Below are 16,324 nucleotides of genomic sequence, written 5' to 3'. Positions count from 1 at the left end.
CATTAAATGTGCTCCCAGTATCTGTTGAACTAATGAAAGAGGGTGCGGTTCCCCACAGCTACCACCAGGTGCCGCTGTTCCCCATGCCACGGTCGCTCAGTTCCTCCAATCCGGCCCAATCCGGCCCTCTCCGGCCCTCCTTGTGGCTGTCTCTTCCCTGGCCCCTGCAATCCGTTCGCCCCAGACCATTTGCAAGATCTTTCCTACCAGCAGGTCTGAACCTGTTCCAGGGTTCCCAAAACATATCACCCGCTGCCCAGCTGCTGCAGCTGCTGCAACCGGCCTTCTTAACACTAATTGAATGACAATCCTAGGCTAGTGACCACGGAAAAGTCCTTACACAGCCATTAGCAGGGGCGTGTGTGGGGGTACGGTGTAGGTGGCCTGGGCAGCGCCCGTGGGCGCTCAGGAGGCAGCTCCTGGGAGAGCAGGGATACCGCTGTTGGGGTAGCTAGCTGTTCCTGGGCTCTGCTGTGAAGAAGGGTTGGAGCTGTTACTGGGGAGTCCAGCTTCACTGTGTGGACCTGACTGCTGAGGAGAAGCAGTTGTGAACATCTAGGGGAGCTGTGTGGTGACAGGGCTCTGACCGCGGAGCCTGTGTGGGCTGGTTCCGTGGTCTGGGGTGAGAGTTGTCCCTGCCAGGGCTGGGCTGTCGTGCTTGTCCTTGTCTGGGGTGTCTGAACTCAAAGGGCAAGGCTATGAAGCCCCAGGAAGGTGTTGCATTCAAGAAAAGTCTCATGTGCTGAATGTCTTAGACACACAATTTCCCATGTAATTCTCAAAACACCCGCCCACTTTACAGATGAGGAAACTGAGGCTCAGAGAGGCTAAGGCACAAACTCAGCATCCAATGACCAATATGTAAAAGGCAATTCTATTGGCTCTTTTCTTGGCTTCATTTAACCAGTTCCTCTTCAGACATTCTGATTCTGTGTAATTTTATTCAGGTTCCAGAGCAGCGTGGCTACTACCTGTCTGTCTCCAAGGGAAACCTATTGTCTCACCCGCCCAGTCAGGGAATGGAAGCCTTGCCTCTCATCTAGGAAGGGGCTGTGGGGTTCGGCTCCACACCAGCCTTACACTTCAGGGAGAGAAACAGAAACAAGAAAGAGGGAGAGGAAAACAGAACATCCATTGTTCTCGGAGAACCTGACTCCTGAATTTTGTCTTGGTTCTAGTTCTATGTCTGCCACCAAAATCGGATGTGATCTTGTTTAGCTTCTTCCCAGCTCTAGGTCTTCATTTCACTCTCTATTGAATTTTATTCTAGCAACTCTGCTTTATATATCCGACCTCTTTTATATTTGCTTGTTTTTTGTTTCAGAGTCTCCTGTTCTTGTTTCATGGCTGTTATTCCATCCTTGATCTCTTTGAGTCATCTAAGATATTTGTTGTTAAACCCTTTTGAGATTGCTCTTAATCTCTGTTTCTTCAGATGCAAATTCTTCTAGTTGGGGAGTTTGTGGGAACTCCATGAAGGGGTGAGTCCATTATCACTGAGGATATCTCCCCTGTGCGCCTGCTCAGGGCTTACAAAGCTTGTGTTCTTGACCTCACATGTTGGGTCCCAGCATTGGTCCTAGCCTCCCGTGGGTGAGTGGGGACATCGCCAATGTCATCAGGCACCTCTGCTGTGGACTCTCAGTCATGTTAGTATTTTCCTGCCATTTCTAAATGTTTGCAGTGGGATGGATGGTTTCAGTGTGTACAGTAAGGCCTCACTTAACGTCGTCGAGGGGTTCTGGAACTTTAAGAGAAACAAAGTATAATGAAACCAATTTTACTGCAGGTTAACTGATATAAACAAGAGTTAAGTTCCTACGGCACCTTATCCATGTTATGATGAAATGATGTCAAATGAAACATTATCCGAGGACCTGTTGTACTTGATTTCTTGAAGCTAAGTCCGGTTTTATCATCTGTAAATTTTGTGCAGGGAAGCTCAGAGAGGGGGCTTCACTTGCTGAAGGACACACAGCTAGGAGGGAGAATTATAACCTGGCTAGACCTTCTCCACTCCTCCATGTCTGGCCGCCTGGGTGCTAACTTTGGCTCTGACTCATTACTAGCTATGTGTTCCTTGGACAGTTTTTCCCTCTGTGAGCTGGGGACACTGACCTCTTCCATTCAGACATGCAACACCAACTCAACACTGTGTCCTTGGTAAAAGAGGTGAGAAAAGCTGGCAAGGTTTACCCTGGCTTATTAGAAAATGTGTGGGCTCTGGAGTCTGACTGTATGACTCCAGGCAGGTTACTAATACTTGGGGAGACTCAGTTTTCTCATCTATAAAATGGGGATAATAATTGTACTTACTTACCTCTCTGGGTGGTGATGAGTGGGAAATGGGAAAATGTATGAGCTTGGCACATAGTAGGTGCTTAATAAATATTACTCCCTTCCCAGGAGGACTGTGACAGCGGGTTTTGGAGCTAGGGGAGAAGAGGCTCTCTATGAACTCAAAGAGACAACAGAGCATGACAGGGAAGGACCCAGAAAAGGCAGACTTTCGCTCCATTTTACAAAAAGTGTGAGAGCTTCCCCAATCTGGAAGAAGTTGAGTTTAGAGGAGTGAGTCGCCTGTCACTCAAGGGACAGGGACCAAAGAGAATCCTGAAATAAACCCACACGTCTACGGCCAATAAGAATATAAAGTGCTACCACTTATTGAAAACAACTGAATTGAAATATAATTAACAGAGACCATTGTACTTCAGGTGCATAACATAGTGATTTGATGTTTGTATATGTGGAGAAGTGATCACCACAATAAGTCTAGTTACCATCCATCACACAGTTACAAAGTTCTTTTCCCTTGTGACGAGAACTTTTAGGATCTGCTCACTTAGCAACTTTCAAATATGCAATCCAGTATGATTAATTATAGTCACCACAATGTACTTTACATCCCATAACTTACTTATAACTGAAAATTTGTACCTTTTGACCTCCTAAGCCCACTTGGCCCCCTCACCTCCCACTCTGATAATAACCAATCTGTTTTCTGTATCTAGAGCTCTTTTTTGTTTGTTTTTAGATTCCACATGTAAGTGAGATTATACAGTATTTGTCTTTCTCTGTCTGGCTTGTTTCACTTAGCACAGTGCTCTCAAGGTCCATTCATGTCGCAAATTGCAAGATTACATTCCTTTTTTATAGCTGAATAATATCTATCTATCTATCTATCTATCTATCTATCTATCTATCTATCTAGCAGCTAGCTAGCTAGCTAGCTATAAAATATCATATTCTCTTTATCCATTTATCCATCAATGGACACTTAGGTTGTTTCCATGTCTTGGCTATTGTAAATAATGGTGCAATGAATGGAAAAATGTCTATTGAGATTCTCATTTTCATTTTTCTTAAATTTTTTTTTTTTTTTTTTTTTTTTAGATTTTCCTTTATTGGGGAGGGGAGCAGGACTTTATTGGGAACAGTGTGTCCTTCCAGGACTTTTTTCCAAGTCAAGTTGTCCTTTCAGTCTTAGTTGTGGAGGGCGCAGCTCAGCTGCAGGTCCAGTTGCCGTTGCTAGTTGCAGGGGGCACAGCCCACCATCCCTTGCGGGACTCGAGGAATTGAACTGGCAACCTTGTGGTTGAGAGCCCACTGGCCCATGTGGGAATCGAACCAGCAGCCTTCGGAGTTAGGAGCATGGAGCTCTAACCGCCTGAGCCACCGGGCCGGCCCCATTTTTCTTAAATTTTTAATTTTTTTATTCCTATCATATATTCGAGTGATTGCAATGCAAAGTTGTGGCCTGTTAATGTAATAATATATTCACATTCTCAAGCATTCTAGAAAAAAAAATTCTAGTCCACCAGAGGTGACAATGCAAAGGAAATTTGGGGACAAATACTATTTTCATTAACCTTTATCAATGACACTAAGTTCTATGCAGAAGTCACTTCATGTTATCGTAATTGTGCATTTATAGTTAAAGCAACTTGCCCAAAGATTTTTAAGAGGATCTCTTACAAAAGCTATTGAGACTAACATGTTCCTCTTCACTTCGTCCTCCATTCTGCCAATAGGATGATCTTTCTAACTCACAAGCTGATCATATTATTTTTTCTAGGTTGTAGAGGGAACTTATACTCCACAGGAGAGACTGTCCTGGGAGAAACATGTCAGCCTTCTTTCTCCACACCCTCTCACTTACTCCTTCTGAAGGAAGAAAGGGGAATGGTACAGTGATGAATGAAACTTAGAGAAGAGCTGTTTCTCAGCCCATTCTCTTTCCCATTTTCAGATCCGCATAGCCCCGAGATGGACATAGTCTTTCTTATTAGCTTCCATTTCCTTGTAGTGAGGAATCTTCAGTAGAATTAGTTTATTTGGTTTACTACAGTAAATGGAACCTGACACATAGTAGGTGCTCAATCAATATTTGTTGGCTAAATGAATGCGTAAACACACCAGTGTGTGGGGCAGTGATCCTGGGTAGTGCATCAACCCAAAAACACAAATTCTTCTTGGGGTGGGTGGTATTGAGGTTTAGATCAAGAGAGAAAGTACCAGGAAGTCTAATCAAGGCCAACCATCTGACCACATTCTCGGGTACAATTTTGTCAGACATGAAGTGGGTACTTGCTCATCTGCTTGAATTTGATTCTTGTGTCTTTTTCCTTTCTTTCTTCAATTTGATTAAAAACTTGTAGAAGAAAGAAACGTGATATACTTTCATCCTCACATACCAACGTTCATTCCCTGCTTGAAACTAGTAATTTCAATTTGTTAGGATGACCAAATAACTTCTATAACTTCACACAGTTATTCTATCGGAAGAGCAGTGGAGCTAGAGTGGATAACTGAGGAACCCAATCAAGGATAACTGAATGAAGAGAAGCTTCTGAGGAAGGCTGACAAGAAATAGAGAGAGAACAGAGCTGAGACAGATTTCAACAAAACTCACGTGATTAAAATGTGTTGATTAAAACTATTTACATGACAGAAACATGTTGACATGGCACACTAATAATAGATGCTATTCTTCTACATTTTAATAGACTCTGGGCCTTTTTATCCATTTTAAACATCATTACAGCCGACATTTTTCTCAGTTTCACGATGATTCAGTTTAAGTTAAACATCTGGAACTCTGTCCACATGTTTGTATCTCTAATGTGAACTTTGGCTTTTGTCACAAAAAAAATATTCTTATAATTCCAATCATGCCTTTTAAAGAAACAGACTTATGGCATTGAAAATTGCCTTTTAGATATCTCAAATCCAGAACGAGAGTTACTGCAAACTCTGTAAAATATAAGTTAAGGAACATACGAGTTTACAAAAAGGAGCCTGTTTTATTCCATCTAGACCAGGGCTGTCCAAACTTTTTTCAACGTTTTTCACCATATGTGGTAAAATACACAAACAGCCGGGCCACTCACTCTAGGTGAAGTACGTATTGCCTCACCTGGTTTCTTTAAGTAAACTCAATATATTTTTGGAATTTGCTGCGGGCCAATTAACAATGGATCGTGGGCCGCAGTTGGCCCGCGGGCCACAGTTTGGAAACCCCTGATCTAGACGTAGCCATTACACAAATTCTCTTTGAAAATTAGTAATGTGCCTCATGCTCTAAAGAAAGACAAACTGGTTGGGTAGGAAGGAATTTCCACTGACAAGAATCAGTAATTCTTGCTACATAAATTTCGGAGGGAACTAGCAACACAGAGATTTTGCTTTAAGGTTCCCTTTTGGCCAAAGAGTCAAGTTCCCATATGTACTAAGACTGAATAGCTAAAGCAAAACTGATTTTAGCCTCAAAAAGGTCACTTACTCATTAGTTCACTTTTCTATTGAAAGCTTATTGGGAAGATCATGAAAAATACGCAGGCTATGATGTGAGACAAATTTACTTATATTTGAACATTTACTTTGTTAATGGCTCATTTGACAAATTATTTACCCTTTTCAGGACTCAGTTTCCCTATTTTGTAAGCTGAGGATAATGATAATGACTTTATCATGTTATTGTGAAGATTAAATAAAATATATGAATAATGAAGTACAGTGTATACAGAAAATTATTCCTTTTTTTTCTCTCTTCCTCTTTCAATTCTTCTTCATCTCCCTATTCTAAATGTTGGAGAAGCAGAGATGACCCAGGTATTTCATTTCTCTTAAGAATTCACAGTTTAGTGGAGGAGCCAGGTGTTGACGCTGAGAAAGAAAATACCTACCAAGAAGGGCTCCTGGTAGCTGATTGGCTCGAATTGAAAAGCAGAAGCTCGCAGCTGTTGCTCCACAGGCTCCTCTCACACAAGCCTCACTTCAGGGAGAAGCTGCACTAACTGCCCGCCTCCCACAGGGACCGCTTCCCGGAGCGTCTCTCTGCCCGTTTTTATACTGGATTATCTATTGCTTTGTATGTGCTATTTACATATTTTGGATATTAACCCCTCACTTAATGCATGATTTGCAAATATTTTCTTCTATTCCGTAGGCTGCCTTTTCATTTTGTTGATGGTTTCCTTTGCTGTGCAGAAGCTTTTTATTTTTATTATTTTGGTTTTTTAAATTTATTTTTAATTGAGGTAACATTGGTTTATAACGTTATGTAAGTTTGAGGTGTGTGACATTACAGACACCTGTATGCACTGTGTCACGCTCACCCAGTGTCCATATATCTCTACAGTCGAGATTTTTACCTGTTTCACCCCCGCCACCCTCTCCCCTCTGGTAACCACCAATCTGTATCTGTAAGTTTGTTTTTGTTTTGTTTGTTCATTTGTTTTTATATTCTACATATAAGTGAAATCATATGGTATTTGTTTTTTTCTGTCTGACTTATTCACTTAGCATCCACGCCCTCAAGGTCCATACATGTTGACACAGATGGCAGGCCTTCAGCTGTTATTTTACAGCTGAGTAATATTCCATGGTATGTATGGCTCAATCTAGCTATCATCTATCTATCAATCATCTATTTATCTAACTGTCTCACATACATATCTATATATCTCACATCTTTTTTACCCATTCATCCATAGAGGGACACATAGCTTGGCTATTGTGAATAATGCTATAGTGAACATAGGGCTGCATATATCTTTTTAATTAGTGTTTTTGTATTCTTCAGCTAAATATCCAGAGTGGAATAGCTGGTCATAAGGTAGTTCTGTTTTTAACTTTTTGAGGAGCCTCCATACTATTCTTTGTGACGGCCGCACCACTTAGCCGTCCCACCAGCAGAGGATGAGGGCTCCCTTTGCTCTGCAGCCTCTTGTCTTTGTGATGGTAGCTATTCTAACAGGTGTGACATGATGTCTCATTGTGCTTTTGATTTGCATTTTCCTAATTAGCAATGTGGAACACTCTTTCATGCGCCTGTTGACAACTATAAGTCTTTGGAAAAACGTCTTTTTCAGATCCTCTACCCATTTTTTTGATTGGGTTGTTTGTTTTATTGTTGTTGAGATGTATGAGTTCTTTTATATATTTTGGTTACTAACCTCTTAATAGATGTATGTTTTGCAAATATCTTCTCCCATTCAGTAGGTTGTCTTTCATTTTTTTTATGGTTTCCTTCACTGTGCAAAAACTTTTTAGTTTGATGTAGTCCCATTTATTTATTTTCTTTTTTTTTTATTAGTTTCAGGTGCACAAGACAAAGTAATACTTAGACTAGTCCCATTTATTTTTGCTTTTGTTTCCCTTGCTGTTGGAATTGAGTCCACAAAAACATCACTAAGATGGATGTCAAGGAGCTTACTACCTATGTTACTTCTAGGTCTGTCATGGTTTCAGGGCTTACGCTCAAGTTTTTTTTTTTTTTTTGAATTGAGGAATATTGGGGAACAGTGTGTTTTTCCAGGATGTTAAGTCACTGTTTTTTCAATCTAGTTGTATGTTGCGGGGGGGAACTCAGCTCCAAGCCAAGTCATTGTTTTCAATCTAGTTGTGGGGGACACAGCTCACTGGCCCATATGGGACTCTAACCGGTGACCTTGGTCTTATGAGCACTGCGCTCTAACCAACTGAGCAAACCGGTTCCCCACATTCAAGCCTTTAATCCACTTCGAGTTACATTTTATGTATGGTGTAAGACAGTGGTCTAGTTTCGTGCTTTTGCATGTGGCTGTCCAATTTTCCCAAAACCATTTATTAAAGAGACTTTCATTTCTTCATTGTATGTTCTTGGCTCCTTTGTTGTAAATTAGTTGTTGATATATGTGTGGGTTTATTTCTGCGCTCTTGATTCTGTTCCATTGATCCATGTGTCTTTTCTTTTCTTTTTTTTCCCTGCCAGTTATTGTTTTGGTTACTGCAGCTTTGTAGTATAGTTAGTGTAGTGTAGTATAGAAATCAAGAAGTGTGATATCTTTGGCTTTGTCTTTTTTCTCACGATTGATTTGGCTATTTGGGATCTTTTGTGGTTCCACATAAATTTTAGAATTTTTTGTTCTATTTTTGTGAAATAGATTTTGATAGAAAATGCATTGACTCTGTAGATTGCTTGAGGTAATATGGACATTTTAACAATGTTAATTCTTCCACTCCTCGAACATGGAATATATTTCCAATTTTTTTGTGTCTTCTTCAATTTCTTTCAACAATGTCTTATAGTTTTCAGTGTACAGGTATTTCACCTCCTTGGTTAAAATTATTCGTAGGTTTTTTTCTTTTTGTTGTTGCAGTTAATGGGATTGTTTTTGTAATGTCTCTTTCTGATTTTTTGTTAGTGTATAGAAGCGCAACAGGTTTTCGTGTGTTAATTTTGTACCCTGCAACTTTACTGTGTTTATTATTTCTAACATTTTTTGGTGGAAAAACGTTAGGGTTTTCTATATATAGTATCATGTCTTACACACGTACTGTATATCATTGATTCTTCCTTCCCAATTTTTATTTCTTTCTCTTGCCTGTTTGCTGTATCTAGGACTTCCAATACTATGTTGACTAACAGTGGTGAGAGTGGACCTCCTTGTCTTGTTCCTGGTCTTAGAGAAGAAGTTTTTAGTTTTTTTCTGTTCAGTATACTAGTTGTGGGTTTATCATATATGACCTTTTTTATGTTGAGATACTTTCCTTCTGTACCCATTTTATTGAGAGTTTTTTAAAATCATAAATGGATTTTGAATCATGTCAAATACTTCTTCTGCATCTATTGAGAGGATCATATGATTTTTATCCATCAATTTGATAATATGGTGTTTCGCAATGGTTGATTTGACCATGTCAAACGATCTCTGCACTCCTGGAATGAATCCCACTTGATCATGGTGTATGATCCTTTTAATGTATTGTTGTATTTGATTTGCTAGTATTTTATTAAAGATCTTTGCATCTGTGTTCATCAGAGATATTGACCTGTAATATTCTTTTATTGTGTTGTCCTTGTCTGGTTTTTGTATCAAGGTAATTTTGGCCTTGTAAAATGAGTTAAGAAGTATTCCCTCTTCAATTTTCTGGAAGAGTTTGAGAATTATGGGTATTAAAATTTCTTTGACTATTTGGAGGAATTCACCACTGATGAAGCTGTCTGGTCCTGGGTTTTTGCTTTTTGGGAGGATTTTGATGACTTTTTCAATCCCCTTACCAGTGATCGACCTTTTCAGGTTGTTAATTTCTTAATGATTCAGTCTTGGAAGGTTGTATGGTTCTAAGAATTTATCCATTTCTTCTGGATTTTCTAATTTGTTGGCATAAGGCTGTTTATAGTAGCCTCTTATGATCCTTTGTCTTTCTGTGGTGTCCACTGTAAATTCTCCTCTTTTATTTTTAATGTTAATTATTTGAGCCTTCTATCTTTTTTTCTTACTCTAGCTCAGGTTTGTCAATTTTATCTTTTCTAAGAACCAGCTCTTAGTTTCAATGATCTTATCTATTGTCTTTTTAGCCTCTGTTCCACTTATTTCCACTCTGATTTTTATTATTTCCTTCCTTCTACTGACTTTGGGCTTCATTTGTCCTTTCTTTAAGTGTAAGGACAGACTGAGAGTTTTCTTGTTTCTTGAGGTAGGCTATAAACCTCCCTCTTACCGTGTTTCCCTGAAAATAAGACCTAGCTGGACCATCATCTCTAATGCATCTTTTAGAGCAAAAATTAACGTAAGACCTAGTATATATTATATTATATTATATTATATTATACCCGGTCTTATACTAAAATAAGACCAGGTCTTATATTAAGTTTTGCTCTAAAAGACACATTAGAACTGATGGTCTGGCTAGGTCTTATTTTCGGGAAAACATGGTAGTATTGCTTTTGCTGCATGACATAGATTTCGACAGGTTGTATTTTCATTTTCATTTTTCCCTATAAATTCTTTTATTTTTAAATTTCCTTGCTGACCTAATCATTCAATAGCATGATGTTTAAGCTCCATATACCGGGGGTGCCAAAAAAATGTATACTCATGACTTATATTCATCTTTTGTTATTGGTATACGCGTATATTGAGTATTACAATTTTAATAGCGTTTATTTCTTTCTTAAAATGTGTATACATTTCTTTGGCATTTTCAGTGTTTGTGATTTCTCCAGTTTTCTTCTTGTAGTTTATTTCTAGTTTCATACTGTTATGGTCAGAAAATACTTAATATAATTTCACTCTTCTTAAATTTATTGAGCCATAATATTATGTGATAAATTGTATATTTTATTATTATCTTGATAAATATTATCTTGATAAATTGTCCCCTTTATCATTATATAATGTCCATCTTTGTGCCTTGTTACCATTTTTGGCCTGAAGTCTGTTCTGATTGATGTAAGTATGGAAAAACTTTCTTTTGGTTATCATGTGCTTAGAATATCATCTTCCAGCCCTTCACTTTGAGCCTGTTTGTCTTTGTAGCTGAGATGGGTCTCCTGAAGGCAACATATAACTGGGTCTTGTTTATTGATCCATCCTGCTTTACATTTAAGGTAATATTGATATATGGGGGCTTACAATTGTCATTTTATCTTCAGTTTGTTATATGTCTCCATTGTTTCTTTTCCCTTGTGTTTCTGTTCGCCATTTTAATTTGGTAGTTTTCTGTATTTTTCTGTTTCCTCTTTTTTATGTTTTGTGTTCTCTGCTCTAGATTTTTGTTTGGTGGCTACCATGTAGATCGTATAAAACTTCTCATAGAATAGTCTTTTTTCTGCTGATAGCATCTTATCTTCATTTGCCTTCACAGGTTCCATCCTTTTTTCTCCTTTTATGTTTTTGTTGTTGCAAATCATTCCTTTTTATGTTGAAAATTCATTACCAAATTAAAGTAACTGTAGTTATTGTTAATGTTCCCCCCCCCAAATCAATATGACTTTTACTGCATCTTTAAAATATCACAAACAAGTCCGAGGAATCACTCAACATCTTGGCGTTTCTGTAGCTGGACAACTTAGACCTTATTCATCAGCCTGCTGAACTGTTCCCTTTTCAGAAATGTAGATACCATCCAAAAATTTTCTGATATTCTTGGTTTTTTTCTTCATTTTACTAGTTTCAGGTTTACAAAACAATGTAATAGTTAGACATTTATCATTTGTATCCCTAACACAGTGATAACCCCCTCCCCCCATCTACTACCCCTCTGACATCGCACACAGCCATTACATTTCCACTATCTCGATTCCTAATGCTGTACTCCACTTGTAAGTATATACACACACATATATACACATATCTATATATATAAAATTAGAGTTGGCAGTCATTATTGTTCAGCTTCAGGTGTACAGTGCAGTGATCAGGCATCCACAGCATCCCTGAGGTGGTCTCCCAAATGGGACACGTGTCCATTGGGTACCCTACAAAATCTTTACAACATTATTGATTACGTTCTGCAAATTGACTTTTGTATCCCCGTGGCAATCTTGGTTACTGACTGTGCTTTCTAATCCCCTCAACTTCTCCCTTAACTCCACCCACCACCCCAATCTAACAACCCTCAGTTTTTCCTCTGTCTCTGAGACTATTTCTGATTAGTTTGTTCATTTATTCTTTTCTTTAGATTCCACATATAAGTGAGATCATATGGTATTTGTCTTTGTCTGACATTTCATTTAGCATAATGTGATATTCTTGTTTTTAACTGTTGTGGCTTGTTAATCAAAGCAGCTGAATTTGATACAAGTTCAATTTCATTTCCTTCAAGAATTAACTCATCTTTTTGGGTTTGAGCTACTAAATAAACAACACCTGACCTAATCCGAACCCTGCAGATATATTTTTCACCCAAGAAATTTCAGATTTCCACAAGAGAACCATTCTCCTGAATAACACCGTTGATGGGAACACACACAGACCTCATCTTGTAACAGGAGCCCAATGTAACACCCTCGATCATGTTCTGTGACTACAGATAGTGCGAGCAGGAGTCAGCTCCTTTCTATGTCCTCACCGTTTGTCAACCTGGAGCCTCTTCTTTTTCTTCCCAAGGAGACTGAGCTCTACAATGATGTGACTGAAGTCCCTCTGCAGGGTGTCTCTGGGGCCCTTCACAGTAACTGTGGTCCCTGCAGAGTGACATCCACGTTTTCGGGAATGCCCACGGTCTGATTCCCGAGAATGGGCTTCATCCTCACAGCAGAGGCAGCAAAGAGCAATGTTTTTTTCCTTGTAACCTTTCTGCTATACTTTAGTGTTTAACACTCTAGTCTGAAATGGCTTTGCAATTTTCTGATTCTGTCTGTCTATTTATAACATTAAGTTTTGCATATTTTTGCTTTTTTGTTTCTGGCATAAGAGCTCCTTTCAACGTAAGGCATGTCACGTGGTGGCAAACTCCCTCAGCTTTTGTTTGGCAGGGAAAGCCTTTATTTCTCCTTCATATCTGAAGGATAACTTTGCTGGAGAGTATTCTTGACTGGCAGTTCTTATTTTCCAATATTTTGAATATGCCATTCTACTCTCCAGGCCCATAGCGATTCTGTTGAAAAATCTGATAGCCTAATGGGGGTACATTTATCAGTTATCTTTTATTTTTTTTCCTGGCTGCTTTTCCAAGTTTTTCTTTATAATTGATTTTTGACAGTTTTAATATAATATGTCTTTAAGAAGGTCTTTTTGTGTTGAGATAATTAGGTGTTATAATAGCTTTGTGGATTTGTATATCCATCCTGTCCTTTCCCCGGGTTTGGGAAATTCTCAGTTATTATTTCTTTAAATAAGCTCTATGCTCCCTCTGTCTTCTCTTTTCTTTCTGGGATACCAATTATTCTTCTGCTGCTTTTTCTAATGGATTCAGATAGTTCTTGTAGTTTCTTGTCTCTCCCTCTCTTTTTAGATCTTAATTTCTTTTCCTCTTTCACCTGAATTATCTCTAGATTTCTATATTTTGAGCTCTCTAATTCTCCCATATGGTCTTCTCTATTTCCAATGCTTCATAATGCATGCTTCATCTCATTGATTGAGTTTCACAGAGGTTCCTGGAGTCTGTGGCCAGAAGCTTCAACACCACTGCTCCTCTGGCTCTACTGTCCCCAAGACGTCCAGTCCACCTGCCTTCAGATGAACAGATGTGTGGATTTCTCAGGTGTCCTGATGTGCTGTGCAGAGGGTCTGATGTTGGGCTATAGATGTCCTACTGGTTGTAATTTAAAGAGGAGAGAAAAAGGGAATGACTCATGCTGCCCTGATGCTGATGTAACTCTGCAGAAGCTTTTTAGTTTCATGTAGTTCTACTTGTTTATTTTTGATTTTGTTGCCTTTCCTTTTGGTGTCAAATCAAAAATATTATCGCCAAGATCAACGTCATGGAGCTTGTGACTATATTTTTTCTTCTAGGGGTTTTATGGTTTAAGGTCTACATTCAACTCTTTAATCCATTTTGACTGAATTTTTGTATATGGTGAAAGGTAGTGGTCCAGTTTCATTCTTTTACATGTATCTGTCCAGTTTTCTCAATACCATTTATTGAAGACTATCCTTACCGCCTTGTATATTCTTGGCTTTTTTAAAATCATAGATTAACTGACCGTATGTGTGGTTTTATTTCTGGATTCTCTTTTCTGTTCTATGTGTCTGTTTTTATGCCAGTACCATACTGTTTTGATTATTACAGCTTTGTAATATAGTTTGAGATCAGGAAGTGTGAGGCATCCAGCCTTGTTCTTCTTTCTCAAGAATACTTTGACTGTTTAAGGTCTTTTGTGGTTCCATAAAAATATTAGGATTGTTTGTTCTATTTCTGTGAAAAATGACATTGGAATTTTGATAGGAATTGCATTGACTCTGTAGATGCTTTGGGTAATACGGATATTTAGACAATATTCTTCCAATCCATGAGCCCAAATTATCTCCCGTTTATTTGTGTCTTCTTCAATTTCTTTCATCATTGTATTACAGTTTTCAATGTGCAAGCCTTTTATCTCCTTAGTTAAATTTATTCCTAGGTATTTATTCTTTTGACATAATTATGAATGGGATTGTTTTAATTTCTCTTTCTGATAGTTTGTTACTAGAGTATAGAAATGCAACTGATTTTGTATACAGTCATGCACCACATAACACTTTGGTCACTGATGGGCTGCGCATACAGCACTGGTGTACCATATAGCCCAGCTGCTGTTTAAGCGGGCTCTGCCACCCCAGTTGAGGCACACTCCATGATGTTCACAGAGTGAGGAAACTGTCCAGCATGATGAGGGGTGTGGGGAGTGAGGAGGGCGGTGCAGGGTTAAGAAAAGACAGCAGCCATGAATAGAGTTTAAGGGTGAGGGCAAAGTGACCGGCAGCCTCAAGGTCTGGGCTGTGGTTGTGGTGCCTAATCGGGTCTAGCATCAGCTTTTATTAGTTAGGTGGGGAAGCAAAGGAGATAAAGCTTGGCAATCTCAAGATCTGTGAATTCCATACACTATACTAGGAAACTGATTCAAGCCAATCACCCTTGCCTGCAGGCAGCAGAACCATAAGTCTCAGGATAAGTACTTCCCCAAGGGACAAAACCTTTATGCATATAAATAGATGGAGAGCACATCACTGAATCTCTTCTCCTGCAGGTTTTGGGAAGGAATGCAGCCACAGAGGCAGAGGCTTTTCTTAGCCTGGGGAAGGTGGGGGGCTGTGCCCACCTCTATGAACCCCGTGGGTTCTCCTGTTGGTCCCCACTTGACTGCGCTTGGCTTGAGTTGTCCCCCACGTGGGGAATCTTACTTGTCATTGGCTGACCAGCCACCTTTTTGGGGCCAAACAGGGAGACATGAGGTGTAAACACAAAGGTGAAGCAAAGTCCCTGAAAGGATCCGTCTCACAGACTCTCCTTTCCTTGGGGGCAAGTACAAGGAGACAAATGGTTAGGCTGCTGCGTGGCAACATGAAATCATCTAATGATGCATTACTCAGAATGTATCCAAGTCGTTAAGTGGTGCATGTATTGATTTTGTTTCCTGCCACTTTACTATATTTGTTTATGAATTCTAACAGGTTTGGGTTTTTTTTGGGGAGAGGAGCCTTTAGGGTTTTCTATAATAATATGTCGACAAATAGTGATGGTTTTATTTCTTCCTTTCCAATTAGGATACTTTTATTTCTTTTTCTTGCCCTACTACTCTGGCTACGACTTCCAATACTATGTTGAATGAAAGAGGTAAGAGTGGGCATCCTTGTCTTGCTCCTAATCTTAGAGAAAAAACTTTCAGCTATTCACCGTTTGGTATGATGTTGACTGTGGGCTAATATATATGGCCTTTATCAGGTTGAGGTACATTCCCTCTATAAACACTTTGCTGAGTTGTTTTTTTTCTTTTATCATAAATGGATGTTAAATTCTGTTGAGTGCTTCTTCTGCATCTATTCAGATGATCATATGATTTTTGTCCTTTGTTCATGTGGCATGTCAAATTGATTTACAGATGTTGAAGCATCCTTGCACCTCTGGAATAAATCCCACTTAATTATGGTGTACGCTCCTTTTAATGTGTTGTTGAATTCAGTTTGCTAATATTTTGTTGAGGATTTTTGCCTCCATGTTCATTAGGGATATTGGCGTGTGGCTTTTTTTTTCTTGTAATGCCTTTGTATGGTTTTGGGATCAGGGTAATGCTGGCCTCATGAGTTTGGAAGTGTTTCCTCCTCTCCTATATTTTTAAAAGTGTTTGAGAAGGACTGGTGTTAATTCTGCTATAAATATTTGGTAGAATTGACCAGTGAAGACATCGGTCCTAGACTTTTGTTTGTTGGGAGGTTTTTGATTACTGATTCAATCTTCTCACTAGTAATCAGTCTGTTTTCTTTGTTTTTGATTCAGTCTTGGTAGGTTGACTGTTTCTAGGAATTTAGGAATTTATCCATTTCTTTTAGGTTGTCCAATTTGTCGGCATATAATTGTTCATATAGTCTCTTATGATCCTTTGTATTTCTGCGGTATCAGTTGTAACATCTCT

This window comes from Rhinolophus hipposideros, assembly GCF_964194185.1.
Source record: "Rhinolophus hipposideros genome assembly, chromosome: 12".
NCBI lineage: Eukaryota > Metazoa > Chordata > Mammalia > Chiroptera > Rhinolophidae > Rhinolophus > Rhinolophus hipposideros.
The sequence above is the reverse complement of the archived record's forward strand: the minus strand, read 5'-3'. Positions refer to the sequence as shown.